The following is a 9,178-nucleotide window of genomic DNA, read 5'->3' on the forward strand; positions in this document are numbered from 1 at the left end:
GCCTGGCCTTGGGCACTGCCAGGGATCCAGGGGCAGCCACAGCTGCTCTGGGCACCCTGTGCCAGGGCCTTCCCACCCTCCCAGCCAGGAATTCCTTCTCAATATCCCATCTATCCCTGCTCTCTTTCAACCCATGGCTATTTCCAGACCCTGCCCGGGCTGTCCCTGCCTCTCTCCCTCCATCAGCCCTGAAATGTCCGGCTGGTGTGAGCTCATTGCCACTGTCACCACTGCCAATTTGTCTGCAGCAACCAAACCTACACTGGGATCCTGCTGGAAGGAAATCCTCCCATTTGTAGAAGCAATGAGACAGCAATACGTGCTGCCTCCAAGTACACACACCCCTCATTGCAAAGGTAAGAATGAGGATTTGCTGTTTAAAATGCCCTTTTCTTCAAGTTTTCTTTCTAACTTCAAGGCAACTAATAGTGAAAAAGTACCCAGAAGACTGGAGAATAAATTGATGTTTAAGACCTTCATATTGAAAACGAAAACTTACTCCATTGCAGGTGATATTTTTATTTATCATTAGTAGGCTGTTTGTATTTACTACAATTTATTACAATGTATTTACAGAAGAATAGTTAGAGTCAACACTGGGTAAAACCCCTTCACTCCTTCACTGAGGCTTCCTCTACACATATTTAGTTCAGGGTAATATGATTTAGTGAAAAATTAAAAATAAGTTAGGGTATTCCCTCTCATTACTGTTTCTACCAAAATATTCAGTATATTTATAATTTGCTTGCACAATTATTAGGACAATTTCTGAAATGAATGCCAAACAGGGAGGCAGTGATAAAGAGTTGAGCATACCGAAGCACTTTGAATGAAAGTCTCTGGGGAGAGCTCAGAGGCCCTTCCAGGGCCTGTGGGAGCTCCAAGAGAGCTGGAAAGGGACTTGGGACAAGGGATGGAGGGACAGGACACAGGGAATGACTTCCCAGTACCAGAAGGCAGGGATGGATGGGATATTGGGAAGGAATTCCTGGTTGAGAGGGTGGGCAGGCCCTGGCACAGGGTGCCCAGAGCAGCTGTGGCTGCCCCTGGATCCCCGGCAGTGCCCAAGGCCAGGCTGGACACTGGGGCTTGGAGCAGCCTGGGACAGTGGGAGGTGTCCCTGCCATGGCAGGGGGTGGAACAGGATGGTCTTGAAGGTCCCTTCCAACCCAAACCATTCCTGGATTCTGTGATTTCCCAGGATGTCAAACAGATCCCTCCCTGGTCTCTGCCCTTGGGGCAGGCAGATTGCATGGGGCAGCTCCATGCAACCAACACATGGAAGAAATTTCAAGAGCTGCTCCCAGCTCAGTGGCTGTCCAGGCTGACACGGCCTCGTGAAGGTTGCACAGTCCTCTCACACTGACACCGCAGCCTCGGGGATCCCAATTATCACATGGACTCATAATGAATGGAAAAATCCATTGCCTGTGCAGCCAGGACGCTGGGTCCCGTGCCCAGGGGCTCCAGTGCAGCAGCACCCTGGCAGAGAAATCCATTGCCCTGGGGAGGCAAATCTACAGGACAGTGAGGGCTGTCTTTGGAAGGCAGTGATTAGTGCTGGGTGTGACGGTGGAGCTCGGCAGATCGGCCTCACCGCTCTGGGCTGCTGCCTGCAGGGACATCCCATGGAACAGAACCTCTGCCACTCCTCTCCTTTTTCATCTTCTCAAATTAATGCCAAATACACTATTGTTCCCTATTGGACTTAAGAAACTGAGAAGCAGCTCAGAAAATTTTTGTGGCAAAAGAATTTCACATCAGCATGCCCAGAACCCCCTGAGCCCCTCCATAAGCAGCTCAGAATCTCCTCTGAGGATGTTGGTGCAGGAATGGAGTTGTCACCTGTGAGGGAACACACACTGGCATCCTGAGGGATGGTGCCACTGGTGTGTCACTGCATGTGCTCCAGACAGACAGCCTGCTTCGGGAGCAGGGGACACGGTCACTTGGGCTTAGAGCAATCCAAATGACAGTGCAGAAATGCAGGCAGTGACGTGAGGCACACAAGGTTACCTGTGTCTGCCTTTGGAGCAGGGAACAGCTGATGGCCTCCCAGGCAGGGCTGCCATGCCTGCTGAGCCATGTCCTGGCCTATGGGAACGTCCCCCAGGGTGGGGGTGAGAAGTCACAAGGGACCATCCCCACCCTCTGCCACCTCCCTGTGTCAGTGCCCGCTGGGGCTGTCCTGCTCTGTGGCAGGGCCAGCTGAGCCATTCCCAGGGCGTTCCTGGGGTCTCCTCCCCACCTAGGTTACCTGTGCTGGGTCACCCAGGACTCCCTCCCAGCCTTGTCCTGGGGGTGGTCTGACCTGTCCCACGAGCATCCCCACGGGTGCTGACAGCTCGGGGAGGTGGCCCTCTGTCCAGTTCAGTCTGTCCATCCACCTCTGTCTGCGGTCCTGCTCCCCAGCCCCGCCAGCGCTGCGTTGGTGGCTGGGGCCTGCATGGCCCTGCAGCTCCTCAGGGACCTCGTGCCGTGGGAACATCAGAGCCAGAGACGTCGCTGGAAATGTGTCACATTGCCCTTCATTTACTGATTCCTACTCCTAGTCCTCCTCTTGCTTTGATGAGGAAGAGGCTTTTAATCAATTTAAGTGGTGTTCTCTGAGGGTTGATAAAATATTAGACTGTGGAAACTGGCTGATAAAGTGCATTTTGGTGTGTAACTGTGCTGTGTGCCCGGCATATCTCTGAATGTCAGAGGCCATGGCACAGCACTGGATCTCTCCCTCTGTAACATGGAGTAAAAATGCCTTCAGTCCTTGGAGCTTAAAATCCCATCTCCTCCTGCAAGGCCACGTGTAGCTCAGGGCAATCCTTCTCCTGTCTCTCCAGAGATGGGCCCATTACTACAGTGCTTAAGCAAGTGTTTATGGTGAAAAAGAGCACAGTATAAAACTAAAAGGTTAAAAAATAGCCACAGGGTTTAATCTCCTTGTAAAGGCGAAGATCATGTATGTTTTACCTCTGGCTTGTACTTTGTTTGAAGATAAGGCTGCGTGGACAAGGTTATAAAGCATGAAAAAGCATTTCTAAGAAACACTGATTTAAAAAGTGATGGAAAAATGTCTAAGTGAGCAAACAATCCTGTATGGCTTATTGCATGACCTAACTATTAAGAAGAAGACAAAATGTGGAATAATCTATGTTATCTAGGAAAAGAATATTTTCGTAGATTCTTTCACATGGAAATAATAATAGCTGAGTCACACATGTAGATTTTATTTGCAGATTTTTGTACGTAAGATTAATAGGCTATTGGTGAATTATTGCCGCTATTACATTTAATATGAATCCTTACAATCAATAAAAAGTGAGGACAAAAAGCCACTGCTCCTCTACAGCAAGTCAGAATATCACTGTAATTGGTCCTGGAAGCCTGAAGACAAGATTTTTATTTCCCTGCCCAAGGAGGGTTGATGTTGGTCCAACAGTTTGCTCATGGCTGGGGGATCCCGTGTGCAGGGGTCTGTGGGGGCTTGGCTCACGGAGCAGAGGGAGGAGCCCCAGTGCCTTGTGCACTGCTCTGTGGGGTGGGTGCAGGAACCTCCAAAAGGGCTGTGATGTGGGTGACTGATCCTCACCGAGAATGGTGGAAAATGCGTTCCTGGTGAGCAGCACAGGCACCTCTGGAGAAGGAGCTTGGTCAGCTCTGGTCTGGCCATACCTAAAGGCAGGGAGGATGAGCAGGGTGACTTTAGTCTTTGATTTGCTGTAATAGCCTCCAAATATTGCCTGAGACCAGGCAGAGATGAAGAATTGAAAGCAGTTAAGAGGCAACCTGAGGCAACAACATTCCTCTGCCTGCCAAAGGGTGTGCTCCACATCAGCCACCCGTAGGAAGCAGCCCTGCAGCAGTGCCCTCGGCTCAGCTCTGTCCCCAGGTCCCCATCCTCCTCCTATCCCGTCCCACAGGCCACCCCGCCTCTGCTCTGCCACCCACAGCCTCCCACCCTGGAGGGGAACAGAGGGGAAAACTGTTCCAGGAGTGTAAACTCAGCGCTCAGTCATAACCAGAGACGAAGTCGGAGGATGCAGGGAGCTGAGCCTGTTGGTGCTTGTGGGCATGTCTAAGGTTCTGTGCAAAAGCAGTAGGTGGGGGGGATTCATAGCCACTAGTGTAAAAAGAAAAGGAAAGTGGAAAGTCCTCCCAGGAATACTTGAAATCTCTTTTAAAGACAGGGTACGGGCTCAGGCAGCTGGGGCGAGTGTTTGCAGGAGCACCTCTGCCTTAGGGCTACTGGGGCAGGTAATGCTGAGCTCACTGTGCTGAACTTCATTTCATCATTAGGAAATATCAGGAATATTACATTGGAAATGCCAAAGATTACCAACCAACCCCCTTTCAAACATAACAGAGCAGAAGCAGGATTTCTCCCCCTTATTTGTGCAGTAATGAGAAGAAGAAGCCGTGCACTCATGCACCCAATGGGCACATCAAAGCGTCTGCCCCAATCTTTCCATCTGTAAATCTCGGAGTGTGTGATCCTGGCCCCTCTGTTGGACACACAGCTCTGGCCACAGGATGCAGAACAGCGTGATGTAGCTGAGTGAAGGCTGGCAGAGCAATCTCAGCTGATGGTTTAGCAAGTGGTACTCCCAGATGGGTTGAAGAGGGCTTTATGATGCTTCTCACAAACTGTAAAGCTTTGATTACCTGCCCTACAGAAAAATGAAGTAATGGGGCAATTTTTATTTTACTTTTGCTGTCATTATTTTATTTGCAGTGCCAGAGTTGAGGGGCTGGATCTATGGGAACAGCTTATGAAGCTTTGGGACTCCCAGCAGCAGCCTCCGAGGCTGTGCTGCAGCCCTGAGCGTGGGGCAGAGGCGCTGCTTCCATGGAGGTTTGGCATAACTTTCTTCTAACCCAACAGCAAATTGTTGGGTCACTGCTTCAGATACAAAAAGTATTGGTATCTCCTGGGACACAATTCTTTGTTAGATATACAGCTTGTATCATCAATTAAGTGATTTCCTTGTTCAGATCTTGTTGTGAAATATCCTCAACCGTGAAATGGCTTTTCCCAGAGAAAGATTTGTGTCCGATTAAAGACACCAATACTCTCAGTGGGCAACAAATTAACTTGGAAGATTTCTCTGGGGAGTGGGGTCCTGGGAGCGTGGTGTCTCCAGAAGGAATTGTCCTTGATCCAGACAACAGCTCACGCTAACATCTGCGAGAATGTGGTGCTCCACAGGGCAGCACCCCAGGCAGGGCAGGAGTCAGCTCCAATACCCACTGCAACTTATGTCAGAAAACCAGGCGCTGGGTGGGAGGAAGGACAAGGCACAGGAGCAGAGCAAGGGGTGCCTGGCAGCACCTGCTTCCCTGTGCATTGCTGGCAGGGATTTTGGGAGGTGCTGGCAAAAGTGGTGGTGGAGCACAGGGGCTGTGCCAGCCGTGGTGCATGGATGGGAGGGAAAGGCCAGGCAGTGCAGGTGTGGGGACACCTCGGTGCCCACCAGCTGCAGCACCCGGCTCCCCTCAGGTGTCTTTGCCACCCTTCCCAGCCCTGGCTGTGGTTGTCCTCTCACCCAGTGCTGCCTGCAGATGCCAAAACATAGCTACAGCAGCCAGTGGTGGCTGTGTTTGCATAAAATGACAATTTGCCCACCAGTCTTACTGCAGACCAAGAGCAGAAGAGGCGGAAATCCATTTATTTTTGGTCAGAGAGGCTCTCCGAAACCCTGGAGCTCCACAGGCTGAGAGCAGCAGTGACAGTGCTGTACGCTGGTGTGCGTGTGGCATCGCTCCATCCCTGCACCAAGCATGGGACCAGGGACAGCCTGGCTTCCACAGCTTGCAGAGAGGGAGATGATGGTGCTTTTGTCCCTGTGTCCTTGTGCCACAGGTCGTTACCAGGGATTGCTTCCAGAGGAAGTGCCTGTCAGCAGCACCGCTGTCACTCACTCTGTCCCCATGCCCTGTGGGGTCCTAATTGGTTTCACAGGTACCTCTCACAAAATTGCCTGTCACCGACACCGGCTGTAAAAATGGGCAAAACCTTTAGAGCTAGAAGGAGCGTGATGGATTGCCAGCTTCCCTGGGCCACACACCCTGAAGGATGTGCATTTCCTGGCGATTTAGAACAATTATCCTTGCCCGTAACCTACATTTTCCATGAGTTCTGACTCCTGCCCTGGGTGGAAGAGGCAGTGAGCTTTCATTCTAAAAAGAAATAATTTCTCAGTGTAGTGTTGACACACGTGACTGATGTGTGTGTTTGTGTTGGAGAGATGCTGCTGCATCCATTTCCAGCCTCACCATTGGGGTCATCTCCGCCCTCTGTGCTGTGAATTGGGAAGGGGAGCATCCTGTGCTGGCACAGCTGTGTTTATGTTTTGGCACGGTTGGTAGGGGGACGAGCAGGACCTCGGCGCTGGGACAGCCTGGGGTCAGACCCATCCTCGGCACCGAGTGGTCCCTGGGGCTCCTCATGGCTCTGCCAGCTGCCACGGCACAGCCCAGACAAGCTTTGCAGTTCCCTGCTGCCACTGGAAACTGCCTCACCTTGTTCTGGAAAGTGATGTGTCCTTTGGTGTGAGGGTCTGGGAAATGCTATCTTGGAAGGGGGAAGGCGAGGAAGAAAAAGGAAAGCAAAGTGACGCTGCAGTTCTGAGCCTTGAGCCATTCTGCAAAGGGAAATAAAAGCCAGGAAGAAGATTCCTGGGCTGGTAATGGCACTCCCACAGAGAGGGGAGTCTCCAGCAGTGCAAAAAGAACGATGGGGAGAGACCCTCAGTCGAGGAGATTGATTTGGTAATTTTCAATCAGTGCTACAGGCTCTCAGCACAACCGCACTTGTTTCTTTCAAAATCATCAGCAAGACAATTATAGAATTTAACGCAACCCTACAAATGTTTGGGTGACGCTCCAATTGCAAGGAATCAGGAATTTTTATTTGTTTATTTGTTTGGTTTCTTATTTATTGCCACACTACCTCTCTCTCCCTTTGAGTCAGGGGAACCAGATGGCAGCACTTAGAGAAAGTCAACAGCGGCACTTTGGGGAAATAAAGTGTGTTCATTTAAAAATAAATAAATAATCCGTGCAGTCCATTAACCAGAGCTCAAGGCAAACAGCCTTAATGGTTTCCTTAGTTAAAAGGAAAAGACCATTCTGGAGTCCTGGCAGATTCTGGGACACACCTGCTGGGGCCACACAGTTGTCACCCCATTTCCCTGCCTCTGAGTGCACCCAAAACACCCACAAGAGTGACCTGACCTCCTGGACACGTGGGTCTGCAGGGAGGCATTCCCTGGATCCGAGCTAACATCAGTGGGCAGATGGTGTGGCTGAGACAGAGGAGGAAGACAGTGGTGGTAATTAATTAAACAAATAATTAGGTGTCTACATGCAAAAATAAACAACCTTCCCCAAGTCTGTATAGAACCCAGAAGTATGTGCATGGAGACCAAAATCCTGCATGTTTGGACAAGCTGAAAGCTCTGTTCAGAAAGGATATTATCCTTCTCCTCTCTTGGGGCACAAAGTGTTTTGTTTGGCAGACACCACACTGCTGCAGTTACTCCACACTGTTGGGAGCAAATCTCAGCAGGGAACAAGAAGAAAACCCCGTTGGCCACAGCTGTTCTTTTTTCTGAAGCCCATTTGTACCTGAGCAGTGGATGGAGATGTTCTCCCTGAAGAGCATCTGCTGAAGGTACAGATCTCTGTGGGTCACCTGCTCTTCCCTGACCTGCCAGCATCCCACAGGATTTCAGTATCCCACAGGATTTCACCTGGCTTTGCACCACATGCTCTCCACACCTGAATGTCTCTGGATTAGACAACAGGAGAGGATGGTGATGGGGCCGCAGTGAGAAGCTTCCACTGTTCATGGGCAGAGGCTCTCTGCTGGAGGACCTGGTGATGCTTGGCTGCATGGAGCCGTTTCCCCAGAGCTGAGGACCAGCACATGAAAGACACAATGAGGGAAATGAGCAGGGGTGGTTTCAGAGAGTTAAACTCATTAAACTTGAAAATAATACTATGCATGATAATAAACGTTCTGAAAAAGCCGGATGGTTTGGTTTGAAGGAGACATCAAAAAACTCCAATCTGAAAGCTCAAGTGAAAGGAGTTTTCTCTATGTATGGAGTTTTTCAGAAATCTTGATTTTTACATTGATGCTGTTCACTCCCCCATCCTTTATTTTTTGGAGCAATAATTTCATTCTCATGCAAAATTTAAAATTGATGAGTTTGAAGCCCCTGGTGACCCAAAGCCCCTGGTGACCCATAGGTGGACGCTATGGAGATGTGTTTGTTGCCAGAGTTGCTGTGGCTGTGTCATGCTGCGATGGTTTCACCCACTAGCCTTCATTCCTGGGGGCTCTGAGAAGGATCCCCCAAGGAGGGCAGAGCTGTGCCTGCAGTACAGGGGCAGGAAGAGAGAGAGGAATAGCAGCAGGGATCTGTGTGGATTCACTCTCAGATGTTTTCCTGCAACCACATTCTGCCTTAAATTCCTCAGAAACTTCTTTCTCCCAATGCCAATGGATGTGTTTTCTGTTCTGTCCAATGACTTTTAATGTATCATTGAACTTACTTTTATAGTGAATATTATGTGGTTTAAATATTTTACTGTCTCACATCTTCCTCTGAACATTTGTATAGATTTTGCTCTTGTTTCTGCTGAGAAGTCTAATTTCCCATGGATAATGTCTCTTCTGATTCTCCTTTATATTTTCATTTTATGCCACTGTAAGAATCAAGTGCTTTTGCTGTTAATATGAACCTGTCATTAGACTTTCCCAAGACTGATTAATTAATAACTGAGCTGGCTAGATGGATTAAATAAATTGAGCACCATCGCCCTGCCAAAGCCAGAACTCTTAATAAACTTCACAGGAATTCCAAAGGAGATAATTTTCACTTGCATGTTTTTGCTTCCAGCCATGTCCTAACTGTGACTCTGAGGGAACCATGGCAGAGCTCCTCAGGAGATTTCCAGACTGTCAGTGGAAAGTCAACAGGTCCTCCAGAAAAAAACCCAGAAAGAAATCCTCTGTGGGTGCTTGAGCAAACCCAGCACGACCCTCCTCTGAGCTTTGCTCGTCTCAAACCGTGGTGGGGATTTTCTCACTGAGAAGAGCCCAAGCTGGCTGTATCCCGGGAGGGACACGAGCCGCCCTGCAGGGATGCTCACTCCCAGTGCGGTTCCCGTGACC

This window comes from Corvus moneduloides, chromosome 6 (assembly GCF_009650955.1).
Source record: "Corvus moneduloides isolate bCorMon1 chromosome 6, bCorMon1.pri, whole genome shotgun sequence".
NCBI classification, from domain to species: Eukaryota; Metazoa; Chordata; class Aves; order Passeriformes; family Corvidae; genus Corvus; species Corvus moneduloides.